General features: G+C 37.4%; 1 pseudogene; it reads left to right on the plus strand.

Moving 5' to 3' along the window:
- Nucleotides 1-878: 878 nt before the first annotated feature.
- The window catches only part of LOC148031877 (uridine 5'-monophosphate synthase-like), a 37,802-nt pseudogene continuing 26,139 nt past the window's right edge, over nt 879-12,541 (plus strand).

Raw genomic sequence — 12,541 nt, forward strand, 5'->3', positions numbered from 1 at the left:
AATGTAATTTCTCATACTGCATCTAGCTCCTTTCTTGATCTTTCGAAAACCCAACAAAATATCAAAAAACTTCTAGCCTAGTTTTCATTAAAATCTTTCCAAGGAGGTCCTTCCCAAGATGTTCTCTATGCTATGCATAGTAAGGGCAAAGGCAAAGATATCATCGGATGTAGCAACTAGATGACATCAAATCATCATGAAATAGATGATTGGGTCCATGACCAACAACATTTAGCCACATCCTCTCAAGATCCCCTTGGAATGCTTCCTCAACTGTCCTATGAAGCTGATACCGATGCAGAAGATGTTCCTCCACCTAATCATCTCCACTTGCCCTGCATCACCAAATGGTATCCTAATCAACTCCAAGATTGGGTTATCCACTGCGACTACCTGCCTGCATGAGGAACATAGCTATACTACCGCAAAGCACCATCAGCATTGGGAAGACTCTCGGATTTTCGGAGAAATCATTGCTGATCTAGAAGAATGTTCTTGGAAATCCCAAAGGCCCAAACTCACCTCTCGTCCTGACAAAAGGGGTCTCTGCTTCCAAGATCATCCCCATGAACAAACTGAAGTTCATCGACTTGACCTCATCCATTGGCAAGATATGGAATATGATCAGCATACTGCATCCTTCCTTGCAGATATGCCTAGTTCTACTTCTTATGCAGAAATTATTGATCCTGATACCCCCAAAAGTGCTCATGAAATTACGCATTATCTTAAAGGGCTTCATATCAATTATAATTCTGATGGATGGCATTCTTCCCCACCAATGCCAGCCCCTGGATGGGATGCTTTTGATGAACCCATAGACTGGCCCCGACTTGTCTGATTGGGATGAAGCAGCAATACAAGAAACAGAGGACCAAATGGACCAGTACGACAAAGGGACAAAATTCTATGGTATAATTCAAGGTATTGATCCTACTCATCTTCCTTCTGTTCAAAAGGAACTCAAGATAAGAAAACAATTAGTAAGCCCAGAAAAGGGCACTGAATCTCCTGTCATAGATCTTACACAAGATGAAGGTTGTCCTCCCACAATCAACATGATGAAAAGCGACCCAAGCAAGCAAGAGGACAAGCCCAAGCGGCACAAAGTTGGAAATCTTCCCTTATGGAATATTGATAATCTTTCACAAGCAGAAATTGAAGATGTTTTCCATGAAAGGTTTGGATATTTTTGCTCATTATATAGAAATCAAGGAGTTGCCCAGGTAAATGCAGTTAATCATATTACCCATGGCTTCATCGGCGACCTCCGCTATTGGTGGGAATCCCTTGATCCTAATGCCAAGTTTACCATTCAAAAGGACCCTAATCCTGGCGGAATTTTCTTCAAAATATTGGTCTCAGAATGGGTGGGTAACAGGTATGATGAGGCATGAGATGCTATGCAGGCCTTTCATCAGGCTCGCTTGTGTAACATTAACAAAATAGAAGATTATATCATCTATATGTGGCATCTCTTATATCACTTCAATGGAGAACACGAAGCCAATAACAAGAGTTTCTTTGTGAGTTCCCTTCCTGATCCTATTTCCCGGATGGTAGCAGATAAAATGGAACAACAGCAGATCACTTATGAACACTCTTTTGGTATGATCACTCATCTAGTTCGCAAGGTAATAGATGATCTCTGTACTTAGCTCAAGGGAAAGAAGCTCTTAAAAACAACCCAGTCCCCCTCTATGGAATTTTGTACGAAAAATATATATACTAAAGATTTTGGCTACCTCCACCAAAGCTGCAGTTGCAAAAAATCCAACCCTCATACAAAATATAAGCCCAAGAAAATATTCTCCTCCAAGAGGCGGCTATTCCGCATACGTTCACAAAATCCCAACTCTTGCTTCATTTGTGGACAACTCGGCCATTGGGCAAATAAGTGTCCTAACAAAAGTAAATTTCCACAAAAGATCAATACCCTCCAACAATCTGGCCTTCCTCTTGAAGACGGGTATGATTACTATGAGCAATCTGCCTCCCATCTCTCTGATTCTAATGGTACTTCTCAGATAAGTCTGATGCTTCCTTCCATGATGAAGATACCATTCATACCATCAATACATTAGAAGATGATTTTGGAGAATCCTCTAGAAGAAACATGCATAGAAACTACCAAGGACACGGACGAGGCACAGATGGGGGAGGCAAACAACCATTTGGAGCAAGACTCATCAATGTCTCCTCCTCAGGTATTTCCTACAAATGGCATTCTGATTATGATTTGGTTTCACCCAACCTCCCAAAATCCTCCTCATCATCTTCCTTAGATGAATAAAAGGAAGATACTTTCACAAAACTTCTCTCAAAAGAAAGAAAGATTGTTTCTCTTAATGGGGAAAGTTCTAAGAACGTTCTTGAAGCAGAAGCTTTTGTCACTACTGATCTTTTTAAAATGTTTCCTAAGCCTCAAATTCTCAGACAAATCCTCAAAGATGCTAAGGAACCAATTACCCTTGAAAAAGATTGATCTCCCCCTCTCAGGATGAAACAACAGTCCACAGAAAAGGATAATTTTTCCCTCATCACCCAAGAGCTTTCTCAAGTCACCCAAGCACTAAATAATCTCACGACTCAGGTAGAACAACATGGCAAAGAACTGACCAGGCTTGCAGTAAAGGACAAATCTATAAATGAAGACCACATAATGGCCACTAAGGAGCACCATATTTCAGCTATTAGCAGAGCCTAGCTCCCACTAATTCCCATCAGCATGTCTCTCACCAAGCATACTCATATGCAACTAGATGCTTTGCTAGACACTGCCTCTTTCTTGACAGTTTGTGAAGACCATTATGTACCACCTAACAAGGCATAACATCTTGAAGATTAGATTAGCGTATCCCTGACTTCCAAAAGGTTTCTTTCTTCCTCAAAAGAGAACCTTATGATGTCCCTCTTCTTCAACATTTCTCCAAAACCCTTTCACTCATCACACCCACATGCACAGATGCTTGTGACTTAAGATTCAAGAAATGATTTGACCAACAAAAGCAGCTCTATGCTCCACAACTCCAACAATGGAAGGATCGTATTATGACTTATTCTTCAAAAAATCCTCTTAGTTTTGGGACAAAACCAAATACTTTATCTCTCTTTCTGAGCTTCCCCAAAGCACTCCTACCAAAGCCACTCACTCGGGAATCAGCCTTGAAGACATGAAGATTTACCAGAATGAAATCAAAACACTCCTCTCCCAAGGTCTCATTGAAAGAAGTTCAAGCCCATGGGCATGCCAGGCCTTTTATGTTAATGAACATTCAGAGTAGAAAAGGGGAAAGAAAAGGCTTGTTATTAATTATAAGCCCCTTAACAAGTTCCTTATTGACAACAAACATCCATTGCCTTTGAAAGATGATCTCATCCATTGGCTCCAAGGTGCTCAGGTTTTTTCAAAATTTGATCTAAAATCTGGGTTTTGGCAGTTTAAGATTACTCCTTCTGACAGGTACAAAACAGCCTTCTCTATGCCCCAAGGCCACTTCCAATGGGTGGTTCTCCTGTTCGATATTAAAACTGCCCCTTCCCTCTATCAGCAACGGGTGGATACTATATTCCTACCTCTTCGCCACTGTTGTGTGGCCTACATCGATGATATCCTCATCTTTTCAAAGACTTTCAAAAATCATATAAGGGACCTATCTGACTTCTTCCAACTACTACAAACAGAAGGCTTGACACTCTCTCCCACTAAATGTGAATTTGCCACACTTGAAGCAGAATTCCTGGGAGTAATTGTTTGTAATGGTACTATCAGACTCCAAGAACATGTTGTCAAAAAGATCATAGAAAATTTAGAGACTCCTCTTACCCATGTCAGACAACTACAACAATTACTCGGATGTCTCAATTGGATCCACTCCCATGTTCCTGCCCTCCAAAAACATACCTCCCAATGGACAGACTTACTTAAAAAGGGAACTCACTTTGAATGGACACCTCACAATGAAACATTCCAATCTCTAAAACAAGTTATCTCCCAATTATCACCACTCCGCATTCCCTCACTAGGAAATCCCCTTAAAATTTATTCAGATGCTTCAGATTCAGGCTAAGGAGGAATTCTAACACAAATAGAGCAAGGAAGGGAAGAAGTTTGCAGATTTGCTTCTGGCACATTCACTCCTACAGACAAGAATTATCCTTCCTTTCACCGAGAAATATTAGCACTTAAAAAATGCATAAAAAGTTTTCGTATTTTCATAGAGCATATCCCATTCACAGCAAAAACAGACCTTAAAAATATGCAAGGATTCCTATCCTCAAAAAACCTCTATGAAATCAGCAATAAAAGATTGTTAAGATGGTCATTATGGTTCGACAATCTACGAATAACTTATGAGCATGTACTCGGACACAAAAACATAATGGCCGACATACTTTCCAGGTGGCATGAAAAGGACAGCCCTACTGTAGCCATGTGAAGAACCTCACTTTTTCATGTGGGTTTCATGTACAATCTCTACTATATGTACAATCTCTACTATAGCCATGTAAAGACGCCCACTCATGATTCCTATAGCCATGTGAGATCCTTACGAGTCACATGGACTCTGATGATGTACAAATCCTTTATTCACGGCCAGCTGGCCCTAACCTCTAGCCCTCTAAACTATCCCAGAGATGTATAAAAAGGAGACCAGAACCACAAGAAGGCACCGCTTTCTTTCTACTCTCCTTCATTGACTCATATCCTTATATCATCTCCCTTGTATCCATATCTCCTTGTATCTATATCCCAAACTCCGCCATTCTCTACCTTGTACAAGAAGCTTCATACTCCTCATGCAATATATCGGCTTGGTCACCTACAACTAGTAGTCTCTGTCTACTGTCTGGTTTTGCTTTCATTGTTCATGTTGGTGTTTCCGTGCGCTCGCTCTGAAGTTGGTATCAGAGCCTAAACCCTAAACCCTAAACCCTAAACCGGGTTGAAACCCGAAATCGAAACCCAAAACCCAAAACCCTAAACCCCAAACCCTAAATCCTAAACCTGAACCTTGAACCCTGAACCCTAAACCCTGAACCCTGAACCCTAAGCCCTAAACCCTAAGCCCTAGATCCTAGACCCTAAACCCTAGACCCTAGACCCTAAACCGGTTGGTGTCTGAGATGCTAGTGCATATTTCACAATGGCTACCAATGGTGGTTCCAGACAACAATATGCTATAGTCGCTGAAGGACGATGATAGACTGAGCAGAGATGTGGTGGTTGGAAATGGGGTAGAAAAAAGAATGAATATTGCAATGGAGGAGAAAATGAATCACTTTTGTATGTTGCACCGTGCCTCTATGAAGATGTCACTCGCCAGATAGCAGCAAGCTAGGTAAGATCAAGAGGAAGCATGATCTGAATTTCGATGTAGTACACGCCATCGATCGATTCGCTATCCTGAGGGCATGGAGGATATGTCGCGGTTTATGTCAACGTGATGGTTGCATGAAGCTTTGACCGCATCGTCTCGCTAAGGGGCGGAGGTCTCAACCGAGGAGTGGAAATTCTCAAGGGGATGTAGTCCAAAGGTGATAACGTGTTTAGAATTTGTCGTATCTATATTTTATATGCGACAACTAATTGAGTGTTTCAATGTATAGTACAAAATATATAGTGCAGTGTGGTTGCATGGACGGGATTTTCGCGTGGAGGGTATTGATAAAATGTGCTCCACAACAGACTATGGTATCATGGCAATGTTCGAGCAAGAGAGCCAACGACGAGCAAGGAATCCAAACACGGTTATAGATGAGATGGAGTATTTTGGAACACCACAACAGAAACGAGGGATAGATGTGCAAAGTTGGTCGTGTCTATCATTGCGTCTATATATGCGTGTAAAAGAGCGTGTAAATAGATGCAGATTTTGCGTCTATATATCTACGAATATAGACACGTTTTCAGACACGTAATTATTCAATCACCTGAAATTGGACTTAATATAATAAAAAAACCAGAGTTAATAATTATTTTTGCATTGCTTTCTAATGAATGGCAGTTCCTTTAGTTGACAAGCTTGATATAAGTAATTACTGGCAAGCGACACAAACCTTATTATACAATTAGTCGCAAGCATTGCATGTATCTTGTAATTTCTCTACTTGAAGATGATAAAAAATACTTTCTTTTTATTATGGAAAATTCAATTTAGCTTTAAACTTGACTATTGATTCTTGAGTATGCACATGTGCGCATGATATTTTCCATAGAATTAAGAATACACATTGAATCATTAAGCGAATTAAGTATGTTACAGTGAATGATCCATCTCATCTTCAATGAGATCAGCCCTTGCTAAACTATCTACTTCTAGGTCTATGTTACCAAGAGGTAACGAAACAAATAAGTCTATCCCACTATCAGATGTGTTGCTATATTGCTCAATAACTTCATCAATATCATCAACCACATTATTGTCCTCTTCTGCATTTCCTTGAATATCCTCATGAGGTTCATCTTGTACTGTATCACGCATATCATCCATTATGGTGTCATCATGTACATCATCATTAATTGTTGGAATGTCATCTGCTATCTCTATGTCAGTAATATTACCATATATTGGTTTTGAACAATTAGATATAGGGATGACATACCACCATCGATTATTGTTTATCATTGGATGATACACAACCTGCATTTGAAAAACAAAAGCAAGAAACTTAAATACTTATTATATTGTGTATATGTATCACATGTATATATATATAAAAATTAGCTTTTACATATATACCTGCTCGCATTGTTGAGGTAGTACTAATGCATCATTCTTGTTTTAGTGAAATTTTGTAGAGTCAATGATTACAAAACCACTTGGATGACGTCTGATTGTGTAATTCTCACTATTTATTACCACTTCTTTAAACCACTTTACATCCAGTACATATATAAATAATCATCTGAAGTCAAGCTTCAGAATATCTTGGATCAAGCCATAATAACCTTCCATGGTACCATTGGCATCCTCGAAGTGAGCAAGGACACCACAATCTTGGGTATTTCTCTTTTCATCTATATGTTGAGTTCGAAGATGTTTACTCTCACACCAAATAGCATTGAATAATGTGCACTAGTAGTAAAAGATTAAGATCAAACATGTCAATTTATTATATAAAATATAACTAGAAACATATTAATTGATAGTATGTCTCACATTTGATAAGCAACCTCGTGCATATTCCCACTCTTCTTGAGATATATTAATTTCCTCCTCTTTTTCCATTCTCTCCATTTTCTCATGTAACCAATCTATATCAATATGATGTGGGAGCGCATTTAGATGATCTGAAAATGAGACATTATGTCCATATCTGGTGCGAAATGCTTGTCTTTCACTTTTTCTTCGTGCCCTTGCTTCATTATATAGTGTCACCCATTTGCTCATTACATCACTATTGAGCACACAAAAACTATTTAACTTACGAAGTTCTTCTTTTGTTAGCACTTTACTCATTCCTTTTCCTTGAGGTATTATAGAGGTCATCCTCAAGTCTTCATCGTCTTTCCATAGTCGTGGTTGAGAGGGGTCCACTTCAACGAGATATTCGGAGATATAAACAAGGGATGATTGCACTAACCAACCCTCAACCATGCTTCCCTCAGGACATGCTTTTCGCCTCACAAAATCTTTCAAGGTTTTCATAAAGCGCTCAAGAAAAAACATCCACCTTGCATGAACTGCCCCACAAAGTGCGATCTCATCAATCAAATGTACGAGTAAATGTAATTGAGTAGTCAAAATGGATCGAGGAAAAAATTCCTTCACCAAAAAAACCACCTCAATAGATAATACTTGGTGCACATATCGGATTCCGTAAGCGCACATAGTGAGTGTCAGAAGGTCCCCAAGAACAAAAGAACTCTACTTTTTGCACACAAATCAATGTAGAAAGCTTGCACGACATGAACAAGAGACCAATTGGGTGCAATCTCCCCCCATGCCTTGTGTGAGCGCTCCACAAAGCATGTATTTCATATATTAATCATCTTCAAGCTCAAATAATAGCCCAAATTACAAAATAGCATGCTTTAGCTTTTGAGTTTGCTTTTGTGCCAAATAGAAATAAAGCTAATGGGCGCCCAAGAAGTTAGGCGTATCCAAATACAATGTCCAAATACAAATATCTAAATCGTGCGCCTATGCACATACAAAAATAATAAATAAATATCAAGCGCCTTGATAAATAAGCGCAACAAAATATAGGCACCATGCCTAAGGTATGCACTCATCAAAATATTGACGATAACTCGAATACCCGCTATCCTCCAATGCTTTCCACTGCCACCGCTGCTATCTCTACACATCAACTGAAGCATTCACAATCGTTAGTAAAATAATACAATTAAACCGACAAAAGTGAATGCCTAGCAGTCTTCAGCTACATAAATAAATTGGTTAGAAATCAATCCTAACCTTAATTTATCACGAGTGTGCACTCTAAACTCATAAACATTTATTAATTAAATATGTATTTTGCAGAATCACCCGCTATGGAATCACCCATGTACACATAAAATTAACAAAACGTCCGAAAAGGATAGGCGTCCCCATCGACTTCTCGCACAAAGAATCCACTTTGTGTATGAGCCCCGGTAATAAAAGTTTACGGAATCCACTGTAAAACCTCACGAAATCCACCGTGGCACGGAATCCACCGTGTAATATGTCTCCTGGCATCATACCCCCGGGGTGGGATAGCAATTGTTCTCAATTGCTATTAGCTCAATGTGGAGCTAACAGAGGGGAAAGCATTTAAGTCTCTAGCGTGCATCCATTGGGCCTCTTCAATAGGATGATTTTTAAACTTGACCAAATATCTAGAATATCTACGGCTAGTTCTAGTGGTCATAAAGTCAGTATCTATAATAGTTTCAGGCTCAAGGATTTCAGTCTGATCATCTAGCAAAGGTGGGTTTTCATAGACATGGTGTATAGGTAATTGGCCTCTAAAGGGTCATAATAAACTGATATGGAAGGTGTTGTGGATTTTCCAATGTTGTGATAGTTCTAGTTTAAATGCATTGTCATTGATTTTGTGTATGATCTTGAATAGTCCATAGAATCTAGGTGCTAATTTCACAACTGGGTGTTTATCTACACTTTGTTTTTCTATTCGTAACCAAACATAATCATCAACTTTAAAATTCATAGCTTGTCTTTTCTTATTTGCTTGTTTTGTATATGATTGTTGGGCTTTGACAATCATATCTTTAACTTCATCAAAAATAGTAGTGTGTATGTTAGCAATATCATCAGCAGTCTGAATTTTGTTTGATAATGATGCAACAGGTGTAGGCAATCTATATGATCCATAAATAAATTCAAATGGTGATTTCTTTATAGCTGTGTGTGGTGTATTGTTATATGCAAACTGAAGTAAATGTAGATGTGTATCCATGTATGTGGTTTTGAAATAGTGTAAGCACGTAAAAGATCTAAAATAGTACTGTTAGTAGCTTCTGTTTGTCCATTTATTTCAGGATAACATACATATAAAAAATCAATCTTTGTTCCCAAGTTAGCAAACAAGTAATCCAAAAATTATTACAGAATCTATAATCACGATCAGAAATAACAACTTTTGGTAAACCATGATTAGTGAAAACAGTTTTCAAAAACAATTGAGCTGCTTGAGATACAGTTAAAGTTTTCTTGCATGGAATGAAATATGCTTGTTTGCTAAACTTGTCTAAAACATTCCAAATCATATCATGGCTAGCTTTAGTGTTAGGTAAACTAGTAATAAAGTCCATTGAAATCTGTTCCCATGGTCATGATGGAATAGATAATGGCATCAATAAACCATGATGTTTACCATGGTGTCTTTTAACTCGTTAACAAACTAAACATTCAGAAACAAAGTTAGATACATCAGTGTTCATATGTGGCCAATAAAAATCTTCAGTCAATGTACGCAAAGTAGATATAATACCTCTATGACCTTGATATGGAGGACAATGAATCTCATACAAAACAAATGATCTAAATGGAACTGTCACATATAATCTCTTTTCATAAAACATGAATCCATTATTGTAAGACAGTGAATCAATAAGAATCCAATTATTTGCAACTAATTTATTCCAATCAGCTTGAAAAGTAATATCCTGATGATAAGTATCTTTCATAGGAATAAGGGAATCAAATGATATCACGGAAATATTATGAATTGTCGGTCTTCTACTTAAAGCGTCGGCTACAACATTCTCTTTTCTTGGTTGATATTGTATAAGGAGATGAAAACTTTGAATTAAAGCTGCCCATTTAATATGTCGGTCAGATATTTGGGGTTGGCTAAGGAGATGTCTAGTGCTTTGTTGGTCAGTTTTAATCATAAATTCAGAACCCATTAAATAATGTTTCCATTGACGTAAGGCTTGTACTACAGCTAGCAATTCTTTATCATATGTAGAATATTTAAGTTCGGATGGTTTCAGTTTACAGCTAGAGTAGGCTATGGGATGATTATCTTGCATAAGGACGGCTCCTATTCTAGATCCACTAGCATCAGTAACTACTAAAAAGAATGGTCTACTGAAGTCAGGTTGTTGTAATACAGGAGCATGGGTTAATGCATGTTTCAATAAATCAAAAGATTTTTGTTGATTGTTAGTCTAGTTATACACAATACCCTTCTTTAAAAGTTTTATCAAAGGTAAGGCAAGTAATGAGAATTTTCTCACAAACTTTTTGTAAAAACTAGCAAGGCCTAGAAAAGAACGTAACTCATGCACATTTTTGGGTATGGGTCAATTTAAAATTGCTTCTATATTTGTAGGGTCAACCTTAATACCTTCTGATGAAACAATATGTCCTAAATATTCAATTTCTATTTGAAAGAATTCACTCTTTTTCGGATTAGCATACAATTGATTATCTTTTAACAACTTGAAAACTAAAGACAGATGTTCATAATGCTCATTCTCATTTTTACTGAATACTAATATATCATCAAAGAATACTATAACACAATGCTGATATTTCAGAAATATGCGATTCATCATTCGACTAAATGTAGTTGGTGCATTAGTTAGAACGAAAGGCATCACTAGAAATTCATAGTGTCCAAATTGTGTTCTAAATGCAGTTTTGAATATATCAGATGTATCCAATCTTACTTGACGATAACCAAATTTAAGATCTATCTTACTGAATATAGCAGAACCTTGTAGTTTATCCATAAGATCATCTACCCTAGAAATCGGATATCTATTCTTAACTGTAATTTTATTTAGGGCACGATAATCAATGCACATGCGATAAGTATTATTATTATTCTTTACTAATAAGACAAGTGCACCAAATGGAGAACTACTAGGTCTAATTAATCATCGGTTAAGCAATTCCTCTATTTGATTTTGAATTTCTTTCTGTTCAATTTGGTTATGCCTATATGGTGCTTTACATAGTGGTTGTGTACCAAGAATTAAATCTATTTTGTGATCTTCAGGACGTGAAGGTGGTAATCCAGGTGGTAAATCATTAGCAAAATAATCTTTAAATTGAGCAAGAAATTTTGTATGCCTAGGATGCATTTGTTTTTCTTTAGCTTGAAGTTCATTTACCCATATTAAATAAGATTTGCTACTTTTACGTAATGCATGTTTAGCTTGAGTATGAGTAAGCAGTGGAAAATGATTAGAAGCGTGCATAACATGCAATGTAATTTGTTTTCCTTGAAAATAAATTTTAATTGAATGTGTAAAATAATCTATATCAGGGTTATACTGATGACGCCAAGGCATTCCTAAGATAATATTACTAGACTGCAAAGGTACAACTAGGAAATTTCTACGTTCAGTATATTCACCAATTTTAATTTCTAAATTATGCACCTATTGTGTTCCATTATATCTCATGCCTAAGAATGCAGCTTTAATGTGATAATGTATAGAAACAGTTTGTAATTTCAATTCTTTCACTAACTTTGCAGAAATAAAATCATGTGTGCTATCATCATCATGTAAAATAATCTTTTCTTTACCATGCACAAAACATTTCATTGTCAACAAAGAATGTGGAGTTGGCATACCTGGCAAAATATCTGAGGTAATACCAATGTCGTCATCATTTTCCGTAAAGTCAGCAGACATTTCCTCATGTTCTTCATCTTCCATTGCTCCAAGATAATTGATATGGACAGATGGCTTTTTCGATTGACAATTGGCTACTAGATGTCTAGGTTGATGGCATTTGTAACAAACTATGGGTTTGGCTTTAGATACATTGTTGGTAATGGTAGAAAGTCTAGGAATATTGGGATTTGGCTATAAGGATGGCTTAGGGTTTGGATTGGTGTTTGATGACAAAGCAGGTGGCCGTGTCCAAGACTTACAGAATGAAGATGGAAGAAAATGACTTTGATTGAATCTTCGAAAATTTGAATTGAATTGCTTGGAACCATAGTTACCATTAGTTTGAAATTGTTGTGGTCGCTTGTCTCTTCCGCGAATCTTGTCTTTAGTGTCATAAGCCAAGGACATTGCATCTTCAAGGGTTGTTGGCTTGAACATATTAACTTCAGCATAATA

Source organism: Lygodium microphyllum, chromosome 8 (genome assembly GCF_053477565.2).
Source record: "Lygodium microphyllum isolate KBCC chromosome 8, Lygodium_microphyllum_v1.1.10, whole genome shotgun sequence".
NCBI classification, from domain to species: Eukaryota; Viridiplantae; Streptophyta; class Polypodiopsida; order Schizaeales; family Lygodiaceae; genus Lygodium; species Lygodium microphyllum.